At 40.0% G+C, this 13,837-nt stretch overlaps 1 protein-coding gene across 1 annotated transcript in view; it reads right to left on the minus strand.

Annotated features, from left to right (window-relative positions):
- MPP7 (MAGUK p55 scaffold protein 7) overlaps window positions 1–13,837 on the minus strand; it is a 295,481-nt gene that overhangs the window by 163,848 nt on the left and 117,796 nt on the right. The window lies entirely within an intron of this gene.

Below are 13,837 nucleotides of genomic sequence, written 5' to 3' on the forward strand. Positions count from 1 at the left end.
GATTATTAGCCTAAAGTACCAAGCTAAACTTCAAGGAATGTGACCCAGACTCTGTCCCCAAATCCCATGGAGTTGACACCAAAAGTTAATTGCAATCTATTCTAGATTTGGGGACACATATTCCTGAAATACTGTTAAAATGGTGCCTGGGTCTCCAAGGCAGGCCATAAAAGCACGTTTAAATGGATCGTATGAAACTCCACCTCAGCCTGGAGTTTTCTTTAAACAGAATTTGTGTCCCCCATACACCGTTTCACACAACCGAGAGAAGCATGGACCTAGGCTCTGCACGACCTGCCACATCCCATTCCATCCTATCCCCACTCCCTTTTTCCATCTGTGTCCACAACTGTGGCATAAGTACTTTGAGAACCAATTCAGAACGTAGGGACCACGCTTGTGGCCCAAACACCATCCCGGCTACAAGACGTGAACTACTGCTTGCCCTGGCATTAAAGCAAGGCTTCCCGAGAAACTGCACAGTCCACAGATTGGTGTGATAAAGGGAGGTGAACCAGGGTACCGGAAGTGCAAACACAGAGCTGCCCAAGCCAGTCACTTCCAGACACATACGATCTCCTGTAAGATGATGTGGCGAAACCTAATAAAGCGGGGCGCCTGGGTGTCTCAGTCGGTTAGGCATCCGACCCTTGATTTCAGCTCAGGTCACAATCTCATGGTTCATGAGATCAATCATGGTTCCACTGACCATTAAGATCATGGTTCGTGGGGCTCTACGCTGACAGCGCGGAGCCTGCTTAAGATTCTCTCTTTCTCTCTCTTCTCTGCCCCTCCCCTGCTTGCGCTCTCTCAAAATAAATAAATAAACTTAAAAAAAAAAAAAACTGATAAAGTGGGAGATGCATGTCTCTGTGGCCCAGCAAACCCACTGTTAGGTATACTAGCTAAAGAAGCTGGATATTTCCCCACTAGAATTCCTAGTCTCTGGAACTGGAGAATCACAGGAATCACCTTTTTCACAAGGAAAGGGAGAAAGTTACCGCCTTCCTGATTCCACCCAATTCTAGTGCATGAACGGTTCTCAAGTGTTTCGAGGTAGGAAACACCCCACATGCATTTTTACAAAGTGAACAGACTCCTTGTAATTAAACGATGAATAAATGCAAATTGAAGAGGTCTGTTCTGAAATTCAGTATATTTGAACAATCGTTTAAATCTCACGATTTAACTCTCAGAAGACACCGATCCATTACACCGAACACAGACTACAGTAGGACACGGAACATGGGACACAGTAGGACACAGCCCCGTGGAGCATTCACAAACCTGGCTTCTATTCACTCATCCCCAGTCCCACACAAATCTCAAAGAAGGGTTACATATGGCCTCTGTTTTGAGAGTATGAATTACAAAGGCAACAATTTACCCAGGGTCTCAGGAATTCCTATCTTCGGCAGACTTTACATGTTTCTGTGCCTGAAAAAATGTAAACTATAACGTAAGAAATAACTTTGTCTGGCTCCTCCAACAGAGCTGGCTGAACAATTACCTTTGATTGGCCAAGGAGCTTTACCAGCTGCTGATACCCAGTTCTCTACTTTGTCGGACCAGGTGGCCATGGATCATTCGCAATGTCTGGCTGTCTTTTCCTTTTCCTCCCACCCAAGGCAAACAGTATTGCAGAGTCAAGTAACATAACCTCCCCAACGGGTTTACTCTCTGAACCTAACACCACCTCTCCCCTCTCAAACAGCACAATTTGTTTCTAACGAGCCCTGTACCCACAAGTATCTTATAAAATAGGTTTTCGGCCTTGAATCTGATTTACTACTATGAAAATATCACCTTTCCCCCGCCCAGTACGATGCTTTTCATTGCTTCTAGATTAAAAGAAAAGAGGAATCCAAAGTGCCTGCACAGAAAATCAGTTTATAAAACCACTGCTCAAAAAGTGATCCCTCTTTTTTTTGTAGCTTGACTGGATCAATTATCTGGGAAATAACTCCTTTCCAAGCAAGTCTCATGGTGCTAGTTATTAAGAAAATTGGAATTATTGAAAGATTAAGATCACACATCACCTTCAAATTGGCTTTTCATTTTCTAAAGTTTCCAGGTTGGAGATATAAAATTTTCTAAGTATATTCTTGTTCAGAGGTTGCCTTCTGAGCATCTATTCAAGACTTATTTTTAGACCCAGACTAAGAAGACTTTTACTTTTAAAACTCTACCTAAATTCACAAATATTAAAAAATTTACAGATTCACATTGATATGGAGATTTAAAATAAACGCCCACTAATTTATCCACCATCTCTTGCGTCCACTGGTCAATACTCTGCCCAAGATTTATCATATGTTTCATTAAAAACAAAATTGCAGGACATCTCTTTAAGAAGAGAAGCTATTTCCAATTCAAGTATAATTTGGTAGAGAGCTGGTGTTCCAAATACACAGAGAACTCGTTACAAATCAGTAATAAAATAACAACCAAATTAAAAGGTGGACAAAGAAAGACTTTTGGTTTCAGTTCAGCTAATTAAGCCGAATGAAAGTCACACAGCAAACTGCCACTGGCAAATCAGCAAGAACAGGGGAATTGAGAGATTCGTGGCCAAGATCAGCTTAGCAGAAGCAAAAGCTGCTGGAGCCAGAAACTTGTAGGAAAACTTAAATGGTAGTTCATATGCATTGATGGTGGCCGAATGTGGACTAGTTTGAGAGTTAAAAACTCCTGAGACCCAGTTGTCAAGGAGGCCTCTGCACTTTCCTCCCACCACGTTCTCATGGTGAAGACAGGAGAAAAATCCTGTCTAGTATTTCAAATAGGAGAATGGAGAAATAACTGTTTCTTTTTAGTTTATTTATTTTTGAGAAAGAGAAGGAGAATAATTGGGGAGGGGCAGAGAGAGAGGAGGGAGATACAGAATCCATACATAGCAGGATCCAGGCTTCAAGCTGTCAAGCACAGAGCCCGATGCAGGGCTCAAACCCAAACAGGGAGATCGTGACGCTTAACCAACTGAGCCACCCAGGCGCCCCAAGAAATAACCATTTTGAAATGCATAGGCCAAGAGCCTTCTCCATAGCAGAGGCCTGCCAATTAAGACAGGTTGCTTTACTAGACCCCTATCTGACCTGGGGAAAAAAACAATGAGGTCAACCCCAGCCCCTACTAGACTTCTTGTCCCAACTAAGGAAAGAAAGAAAGAAAACAAGAGGCTAGGAAATGCTCCTGAAGGTCACCAGAGCCCAGGGACTCAGGTCCACTAAATAACTGACATTTAATCATGAGATCACAGAACAACTCACCACCAACAGGGCTCCAGTGAAACAACAATAGATTGTAACTGAGAGCTGCACAGCACAGACTCCCGGAGAGCTCCTAAGGAAAGCCAGAGAAGGGAGCAGGGGAGGGAAGAGACACACAGGTTTCTGAAGTCTCTGACACTGACAGCTAGAGCAAACTTTAAACACAGTCCAGCTCCTAACCAGATTAACATAAAAACTCACACTAAAAGCCTAACTCCGTCAGTTTCTATTACCCAATACGTTATGTCCAGCTTTGAACAAAAACAAATTTTAAGACATGATAAAAGACAAACACAGTCTGAAGAGATAAAGCAACCATCAGAACCAGACTCAGACAGGACACAGATTCATGGAACTAATAAATAGGGAGATTAAAATAAGTCTGATTAACATGTTAATGGCTCTAATGGAAAAAGTGGACAGCATGCAAAATCAATGTATAATGTAAGCAGAGGGATGGAAATTCTCAGAGAAAATTAAAGTGGGATGCTAGAAATCAAGAGCACTGCACCAGAAATGAAGAATGCCTTTGATGTGTTCATCAGTGGATTGGACATGGCCAAGGAAAAAATCAGTAAGATTGACAATATGTTAATGGAAATTCCCAAAACTAAAATGCAAAAAGGAACGAAATACCCAAGAGCTGTGGACAACACAAAAGGTATAACAAATACATAATGGAAACACCAGAAGGAGAACAGAGAGAAAGGAGAAGAAACATTCAAAGTAATGATGGCTGAAAATCTTCCAAAATTAATGATAAAAATTATAAACCACAGATCTAAGAAGCTCAGAGAACACCAAATAGACTACATGCCAAAAAAAAATCTACACCTTGCATTAATACTGAAACAGCAAAAACCAAAGATGAAGAGACTGAAAAAAGCCCAAGTGGGGGGAGGTGGGGAAACACCTTACTTACAGAGGACAAGGATAAGAATTACATCGGACAACTCATCAGAAAGCATGCAAGCAAGATGGAAGGGGTGTGGGGGAATAAAGTGTTAAAAGAAAAACTCACCACCTAGAATTCTGTATCTGGTGAAACTGTACTTCAAACATGAAGGAAAAATAAAAACAAAACACTGAAATAAGCAAACATAAGTTCAAGGAATCTGGTGCCCAGTAGACCTATCTTGCAACAAGTAGTGAAATAAGCTATTCAGAGAGGAAGAGAATGATAGAGGTAGGGCACTGAGAGAAGGAATAATAAACATAAAAAAAAATGTCTTTTCTTAATTGATCAGATAACTTCAAAACAGCAATGTGCTGAGTTATTTAAAAATAGGAGTAAATGAATGGATTAAAGCAATGTTATAAAGGATGGAAAATAGGAATGGGGAGTAGTTTCTTACAAGAAAGAAATTTTACTACCTGTGAAATTGAAAGTGAACCTAGATTAGTGGTAAATGAATGTAGCAAACTCTAGGGCAAGCACTAAAAAAAACCTTTGTAAAAAAGTATAATGGAGGGGGCGCCTGGGTGGTTCAGTTTGTTGAGCATCTGACTCTTGATTTCATGTCATGATCCCAGGGTTGTGGTATCGAGCCCCATGTCAGGCTCCATGCTAAGCATGGAGCCTGCTTAAGAGTCTCTCTTTCTCTCCCTCTCTCTCTCAAAACAATAAAAATAATAAAGGTATAATGGATACGCTAAGAAAGAATAAATTGAATCATATAAAAAGTCCAACTAAAAGCAGAGAGGGAAAAGTAAGAGACGGTGATAAAAATATAAAAAGAACAAGTGTAATGAGTAGAAATCAGTTGCAAAGATGGTGAATATTAACCCAACTACATCCACAATGACTCTAAATGTGGATGGTCTAAATATGTCAATTAAAACAAGAGACTGAGAGAGTAGATAAAAAGGAAGATCCAACTATATGCTGTCTACAAGAAACCCATTTTAAATATAAAGACACAGGTAGATTAAAAGTAAAGAAATGGAAAAAGATAAACCATATGTATATTAACCAAAAGAAAGCTGAAGAACCTATACCAATTTCAGACAAAGCAGATGGCAGAACAGGGAAAACTGTCAGGGATAAAAGAGGGTATTACATAATGATAAAGGGGTCAGTTCTCTGAGAACACGTAACAATCCTTAATGTGTATGTACCTAATAAGAAGAGTGTCACAATACATGAGGCAAAAATGGGACACCTGGGTGGCTCAGTCAGTTAAGCATCCGACTCTTGATTTCAGCTCATGTCATGATCTCACAGTTCGTGGGTTCCAGCCCAACATCAGGCTCTATGCTGACAGCATGAAGCCTGCTTGGGATTCTCTCTCTGCCCCAGCCCTGCCTGCACACACCTGCTTGCTCTCTCTCTCAAAATAGTTAAACTTTAAAAAAGAGAGAGAGAAAGAACTAAAATCAATAATTTAAGCTTCTACCTTAGGAAACTAGAGCAAGAATTGCGAGGAGAAGAAAGGAAAGAATAAAATAGCAGAAATCAATGGAATTGAAACGGGAAAACAATAGAAAAAAAAAAAAAACACAACCCAAAGCTGGTTCTTTGTAAAGATTAATAACACTGATAAACCTACAAGCAGGCTAGTCAAGAAAAAATGAAATTAGACACAAATTACTATTACCAGAAATGAAAGAGGAGTCATCAGTATGGATCCTATGGACATTAAAAAGATAATAAAAGATAATGAACAATTCTATGCTCTCAAATTTGATAACTTACATGATATGCACCAATTCCTTAAAAGACACAAGTGACAAAAACTCTCACACAAGGAGAAATAGGTGATCTAAATAGGCGTATTTCTAATATAGAACTTAAATTAACAATTAGTAACCTTCCAAAACAGCAAGCTCTGAGCCCAGATGGTTTCACTGGTAAATTTGAGAAAAAAAATTATACCAATCCTCAAACTCCTCCAGAAAAAAAACAGAATCAGAAGGTGCATTTCCTAACTCATTCTATGGGGCCAGCATTACCCTATTACCAAAACTAGAGAAAAACATTACAAGAAAGGAAAACTACAGACTGTATCTCTTATGAACAGAGATGCAAAAATCCTCAATAAAACATCACCAAATCAAGTCCAACAATGTAGAATATGAATTATATACCAAAACTAAGTGGGTTTTTTTTCCAGAAATGTCATATTCAGAAGTATTAATCACATCACATCAAGAGGATAAAAAAAAAATACGATCATATCAATAGATGCAAAAAAAAAAAATGCAACACCTATTCGTGATAAAAACAATCAGCAAACTGGGAATAGAAAAGCCTTCCTCAATTTGATAAAGAACATGTAGCAAATACCTAGAGGTAACATCATACTTAATGGTGAAAAACTAGACTCCTTCAGCCTAAGATCAGTAACAAGGGAAATATGTCACCTCTCACCATTCACATTCAATACTTAGCTAGAAATCCTAGCTAATGCTCTAAGACAGGAGAAGGAAATAAAAGGCATACAGATTGGGAAAGAAGAAGTAAAACTGCCTTTGTTCACAAGTAGCATGATTATCTATGTAGGAAATCCCAAAGAATCAAATAAAAAAACTCTGGGAACCAGTAAGTGATTATAGCAAGGATTCAGGATGCTAACTTAATGTACAAAAATCAGTTACATTTCTATGTACCTGTGTTCTGTGAAAGAGAGTTATATGCAAAACAATCTCCACAGGCCAAAGATGCTGTAAGACCAAAAAAACTGACAAGCCCAGCTTGATGAGAGATGGGTTTATTAAGAGGACTTATGGGCAGAAGCGTGTCTTGGGTGGCTGTAACATGAGTAGGTCTCCACAACCACACCTCCACTAAGAAACTGGGAAGTGCTGGGGGACCACCCGGGAGAAAATGTTTGAGAATCATTATCATATCTCCGGAGCAGATGAAGGACATTATGACACTATGCACCAAGGGTGTACTTAAGGGTGTGACTAGGCAAAAAGAAAGAATATGGGAGGGAGCTGTGTTCCAGAAGGCTTCAGATCACAGACAGCTGTCAAGACAGATCTGTCCAAGACAGCCTTGAACTGGTTTACACAACTATCAATGAGCAACTGGAATTTGGGAATTAAAACCGAAATATCATTTACATTAGCCCCCAAAACAAAAACTTAGGTATAATCTAACAAAATATGGACAGAATCTAAATAAGTACAAAAACTCTGATGAAAGAAATCAAAGACGATCTCAATAAACAGAAATTCCATGTTTACAGACAAGAATCCACAATAGTTTTATGATGTCAATTCTTCTCGACTTGATTTACATATTCAACACAATCCCAGCAAGTTATTTTGCATATATGGCAAACTGATTCTCAGGTTTATATGAATAGGCAAAAGACCCAGAAGAGCTGACATAATACTGAGAAGAACAAAGTCAGAAGACTCACACCAACCAACTTCAAGACTCACTACACAGCTACAGGAATGAAGACAGAGTCATACTGGTAAAAGACTAGATAAGTAGATCAACAGAACATAACAGAGCCTAAAAGAAAACCCACACAATTACAATCAACTGGTCTTTGACAGAGGAGCAAAGACAATCCAGGGAAGAAAGGCCAGTCTTTTCAAACACTGATGCTGAAAACAACTGGATATTCACAAGCAAAAATTTGAAGCTAGACACAGAAGTTACACCTTTCACAGAAATTAACTCAAGGTAGATCACAGAACTAAATGTAAATACAAAACTGTAAAACTCCTATAAGATAACAGAGGAGAAAATCTAGCTGACCATGAGCATGGCAATGAGTTTTTAGATGCAACTCCAAAAGCCCAATTTATAAAAGAAAAATTGTTAAACTGGCATTATTAAAAGTAAAAACTTCTGCTCTGTGAAGGACACCATTAAGAGAATGAAAAGACAAGCCACAGATTGGAAAAAAAATATTTGCAAAACACATATCTGATAAAAGACTCTATCCAAAAAAGGCAAAAAAAAAAAAAACCCACAAAAAACACAAAAACTGTTAAAACTCCAGGGAAAAACACAGCTCAGTTTAAAAATGGGCAAAACATCTGAAGAGACACTTCTGTAAACCTAAGACTGTTCTAAAAAGTAAAGTTTATCTTTTCAAAGGAATCCAATGAGCAAAAAAATGGGCAAAGAATCCAGAAACAGGCATTTCTGCAAAGAAGATACACAAATAACCAATAAACACATGAAAAGATGGTTAACATCGTCATTCACCAGGGAAACGCAAACCACAACAAGGAGGTATCACGTCACACCTTCTAGGAAAGTTAGAAGAAAAAAGTCAGGTAAAAACAAGCGTTGACGAGGACACAGAAATCAAAAGCCTCACACACTCCTGGTGGGAATGAAATGGTGGGGCCACCTTGGGAAACACTGTGGCAGTTCTTCAAAATATTAAACGCAGAACTGCCATTTAACCCAGCAATTCCACTCCTAAGTAGGTACCCCCCAGAAATGAAAACATGTCCACATAAAAACGTGTATATGCACATTCTTTTTAAAAAATGTTTAACGTTTATTTATTTTTGAGAGAGACATAGCATGAGCAGGGGAGAGGCAGAGAGAGAGAGATGGAGACGCAGAATCCGAAGCAGGCTCCAGGCTCACAGAGCCCGACGCGGGGCTTGAACTCATGAACCGTGAGATCGTGACGTGAGCCGAGGTTGGATGCTTAACGGACTGAGCTACCTAGGTGCCCCCGTATATGTATATTCTTAGCAGGATTATTCATGATAGGCAATAGGTGGAAACAAGCCAAATGTCCAACACTGTATAAAAGGATAAACAAAACCGGTATAGTCATACCATGGAATACTATTGGGCCATAAAAGGTATGAAGTATTGTACATGTTATCATGTGGATTAAGCTAAGTAACAGAAGCCAATCACAAACAAATCTACATGTTCTATACTCCACTTACATGAATTATCCAGAATGGGTAAATATAGAGACAGAAAGTAGATTAGTGGTTGCTTAGGGCTGGGGTGGGGAAGGGTAGGAGGACACAGGGATTAGGGAATGTCAGTTACCTGAGATAGGGGGTTTTGGGAGGTGATGAAAATATTCTAAAACTGATTGCGGTGATGGCTGAACAATTTTGTGAATACCCTTAAAACCATTGTGCATATACTTTAAATGGGTAAATTGTATGATATACTGTAAACTAGATCTCAAAAAAGCTGTTATAAAAAGTGTTACCATCTAAATATTAATGATTCCCAAACAGTTGCCAGATTTCACAAATATAAATACAGCATGGTTCATACTTAGACTAAAAAAAAAAAAGAAAAAAAAATACCGTTCATTTTGAGTTCAAATTAAGATGGAGGCCTCGGATTTCATGTGGCAACCCTACTCCCAAATCTATTATCTCCAACCTAGAACATCATTATCCTCAATTCAAGATCTAGGGGTCCAACTATACAGTAGCCAGTTCTCTTTGGTTATCCCCCAAATATCAAATGAACATATAACTAAAATCCCCTTTCTTCTGAGGAGAGATTCAAAAATACGTTAAGAATTGGTAACTTAGGGCTTGTACAGATCTCCTGGAGCCCTCTCCTAACCCCTGATGGCCTGGCATAAACAAGCTGGTGGTTGGATTAGGGGTGTGGGGGTGTCTGGGGGCAGAGGTCAGCAGTTGTTTACCAAGGAAGGGGAAGAAGTTTCCATATGTTAACAAAGGGCAGGCTTGCTGGTGAGGACAGGCTGAATATCAGCCTCCCTTTCTCCACACTAAAATCACCTCCCCTCTCTCACATCCCTTCCCATCTCCATAGCACACTAATTTACTTCTTAAAAAAAAAAAATGATAGCTTCATTCCCCTGATTTAAACCTCTCTATGCACTGGGTCCTACTGCGTTGGGATAAAGTCAAAGTCATTCAAGAATGGGTCTTGGCTTACCTTCCTCGCCACACTTTGCATTGCTCCCCACACCTTTCCTTACTCCATGTACCAGCCCAGAGAACCTGTCAGTCTCCATCCTAAAGGCACAAGGCTCCATCTTGCCTGCAGGTGTTTGTGTAGATTATTCCTTCTGCCTAACCCTGCCAACCCCCCATAAATTCTTACTTGAGCAATGCCTAGTCAACATTCAAGTTTCACCTTGAAATATCAAATGCTCCATGAGCCTCTGGATCCAGTGTTGAGTTAGGCACCAAAAAAAGCTCTACACATAAAATGGGATGCCTGGGTGCCTCAGTTGGTTAAGCATCTGACTCTTGATTTTGGCTCAGGTCAAGATCTCACAGCTCCGTGAGTTCGAGCCCCACATCGGGCTCTTTGCTGACAGCGCAGAGCCTGCTTGGGGTTCTATCTCCCTGTCTTTCAGCCCCTCCCCTGCTTGCTCACTCTCTCTCACGTGACTTAACCACAGAACACTGTAACTGCCCATCCCCTTGTCTATAACCCCTCTGGGACACTGGAGACTGCAAGCTAGGGACTGTCCAACAGAAAATGGTAGCCCTATTGGCCCATACAGAGTGTGGCAAGAGTAAGAACTCAACAAAGACAGGATGATGAAAACATCAAAAGTTAAAATTATGTAACTTAATGTTGTAAGGGTGTGGTTGAGTGTAATACCATTACTCTTTAAGACCGAAATCACAGAAATACAGTAATTAAGCCACATTAAAAAACTTTCTTGGGGCGCCTCGGTGGATCGGTCGGTTGAGCATCTGACTTGATTTCAGCTCAGGTCATGATGTCATGGTTGTGAGACAGAACCCCGTGTTAGACTCTGCACTGACAGTGTGGAGACTGATTAAATTCTCTCTCCCTCTCTCCCTCTGCCCCCTCCCTTGCTCTCGCTCTCACTCAAAAAACAAAACCAAAAAACTTTCTTAAAAATAATCAACATGTGTTTTGTTGAAACAATTTGGAATCCCAAAAAAAGCTGCTACCTTTTTTTCTCCTGCTCGTACACGTATATGCAACTATTTAAAAGGGTAACGAAAACATCTGCAACTATTTAACAAAAACTGTGATATTCTTTTCCTGGAAACCGAACACAATTGTGAAATACAAACAAAAATTTCTTGAGGAAACAGAAGTAACAACCTTGTTTAAAATAAACATTTAAGCAAGTCTTTATGCCGTATCTTGTTCTAAACTAAACTTAGGGACGCTTGGGTGGCTCAGTTGGTTGAGCACCGGACTCTGGATTTCAGCTCAGGTCATGAGCCCAGGGTTGTGGGATCGACCCCAGTGTTGGGCTCCAAGCTGAGTGTGGAGCCTGTTTGAGCGTCTCTTTCTCTCTTTCCCCTCTACCCCCACCCCCCCACTTGTGCTCTCTTTCTAAAATAAAATAAAAAATAAACTTAAACCAGATTACAAAAACACATACATCACAAACAAGTAAAAGAAAATGTAAAGAAATCTCAACAGAAAAAAACCACAGTGGTAGAAGATAAATTTAGAAATGAGATAGGGACACAAACTATATGCTGCACGGTTCTATTTGTACATGATGGGTCAAAAATGTGGCTCTCAGAGTGCAGGGGTGGCTCAGTCGGTTATGCGTCTGACTCTTGATTTCAGCTCGGGTCATGATCTCACGGTCGTGAGAGCTGATCATGGAGCCTACTTGGGATTCTCTCGTACCCTCTGCCTCTCCTCGGCTCTCTCTCTAAACCGTGGCTCTCTGCTTACTGGTGGTCTACCACATTCACTGTGTCATGTGAACACTGCTATCCTTGTCGTAGAGCCACGGCTTTTCTAGGGTATTTCCCACATCTTCTATCAGGACCGCCTTTCTTCAGACACTTCTAAAATCTCATGCTCACAGTCCTGATTATCCACCTCCTCAGTTTAGGAGTTTTTCTTTTTAAAAAATAGCTGCGGCTAACACTCTCTAGGATCATAACACTTCCTTTCCGGTGACAAGCTCATAACTACAGTATCCCTGCCAGAGCACCGCTCGTGACCCTAACTAAGGTGGCATGCCATACCTGTCACAGGCTGTTAACGCCAAACTGCGTCTTCTTAAGCATATTTCACGTTAGACCAGAAAGCTATGCGCATTTAAAACCGTGCGATGTTATAACAACCATTTTTTTTTTTTTTGTAAGCATAAAATAGGGTGACCGCTACGAAAACTCTGTGCTGGAATAAAATCCAGTTTTGCCTGTACCTAGCTTTCAATCACATCCCGGCAGCTACAACTTCAAGCAAAAGAGCCTAACATCAAAGCACATTTTGATTCACTCTGAAACACATCTTGTCCGATTCCTTTTGCTCTACCAAGATTTATGGACAAAAGCTGGAGGCTTCTATCCTCCAATAGAGGCACTTGGAATACAGTTAAGCGGACTGTTCCAGTGTTTAAACTGTGATCCCATGAGCCTGCCTCCTGGAGGCATTTTAGACTTTACATACTTGAAAATGAAGAGAATGGGTCAGTCAAAGGACACACTCGAGGTGTGCATGTGACAGAAGCTGGGAAGGGGGGTAACCAGTTAGAAACAGAGAATGGACTGGCGGGGGGGGGGGCACTGTAAACCTCACTTTAAAAATACATTTTATAGTAATTACTGAAAGACATTTGCAATAGTACACATGTTACTGTGCTATTTAAATACTGGCCACGTCAACCTGGAATTAAATTCCATTCGCTGTTTTTAATAAAATCAGACATCAATAACTGTATGCTCCCTAACCACTTGTTATTCGCATTTACTTTGAAAAACCATCTATGCCTGAAACTCAAAAGCTAGTGTAACTAAGATTTTTTTTAAGTTTATTTATTTATTTTGAGAGAGAGGGGGGGGGGGCAAAGAAAGGGGGGGGGAGAGACAGAGAATCCCAAGCAGGCTCCACACTGTCAGCACAGAGTCTGATGTGGGGCTCAAACCCACAAACCATGAGATCATGACCTAAGTTGATATCAAGAGTTGGATGTTTAACCGACTGAGCCACCCAGGCGCCCCAATAACTAAGTTTTTTTTTTTTAAACATTAGTGTTCTTTTAATAGAAATCATACCCATCTCTGTCATTACTTTTTGGTCCTTTACATACTATATTAATTTTGTTAATACTTAATGCCTGCTTATACTTGCCGAACCGATGTAACTATTCAGAGAACTAAGCGCTTCACTCTTTTATCTGAAACTCACAAACGGTCTTGTCAACAGATACCACAATTTCCATTTTAGATAGGTAAGGAAACTGAGACAGTAGCCACATCACAAAAGCATGCCTCGTTTTGGGCAGGTTTATTTAATGATTAAGGGGGTGATGAAGTCATTTGAAATCGTCTTATTCCACCTAGATCAAATCAATTTGAACAAATCCATAGGTATCTAACTTCCAAACATTCCACACAGGAATATTTTCATGATTGCCTCTGGAAATCATAAACGTCATTCAATTATAATCTCAAGGCCACTTCTGACACACCCCAACAGAGCAACTGAACTCCCCCAAATTTTTCAGAACACAAAGATAAAGATACCTTGGCGATTATATGAAAACTAAATGAACAAAGCACGCTAGTCTTTAAACGTATTGCTAAGAAGACGCCACTTCTCCACATTTTCATTTCCTGAGAATTGCCACCTCTTGAGGCACGCGAATTTCAGCAGATTAGACAAAATGTACTAAGAATTA

The sequence above is a fragment of the Panthera uncia genome, chromosome B4, assembly GCF_023721935.1.
Source record: "Panthera uncia isolate 11264 chromosome B4, Puncia_PCG_1.0, whole genome shotgun sequence".
In the NCBI taxonomy this organism is placed as follows: domain Eukaryota; kingdom Metazoa; phylum Chordata; class Mammalia; order Carnivora; family Felidae; genus Panthera; species Panthera uncia.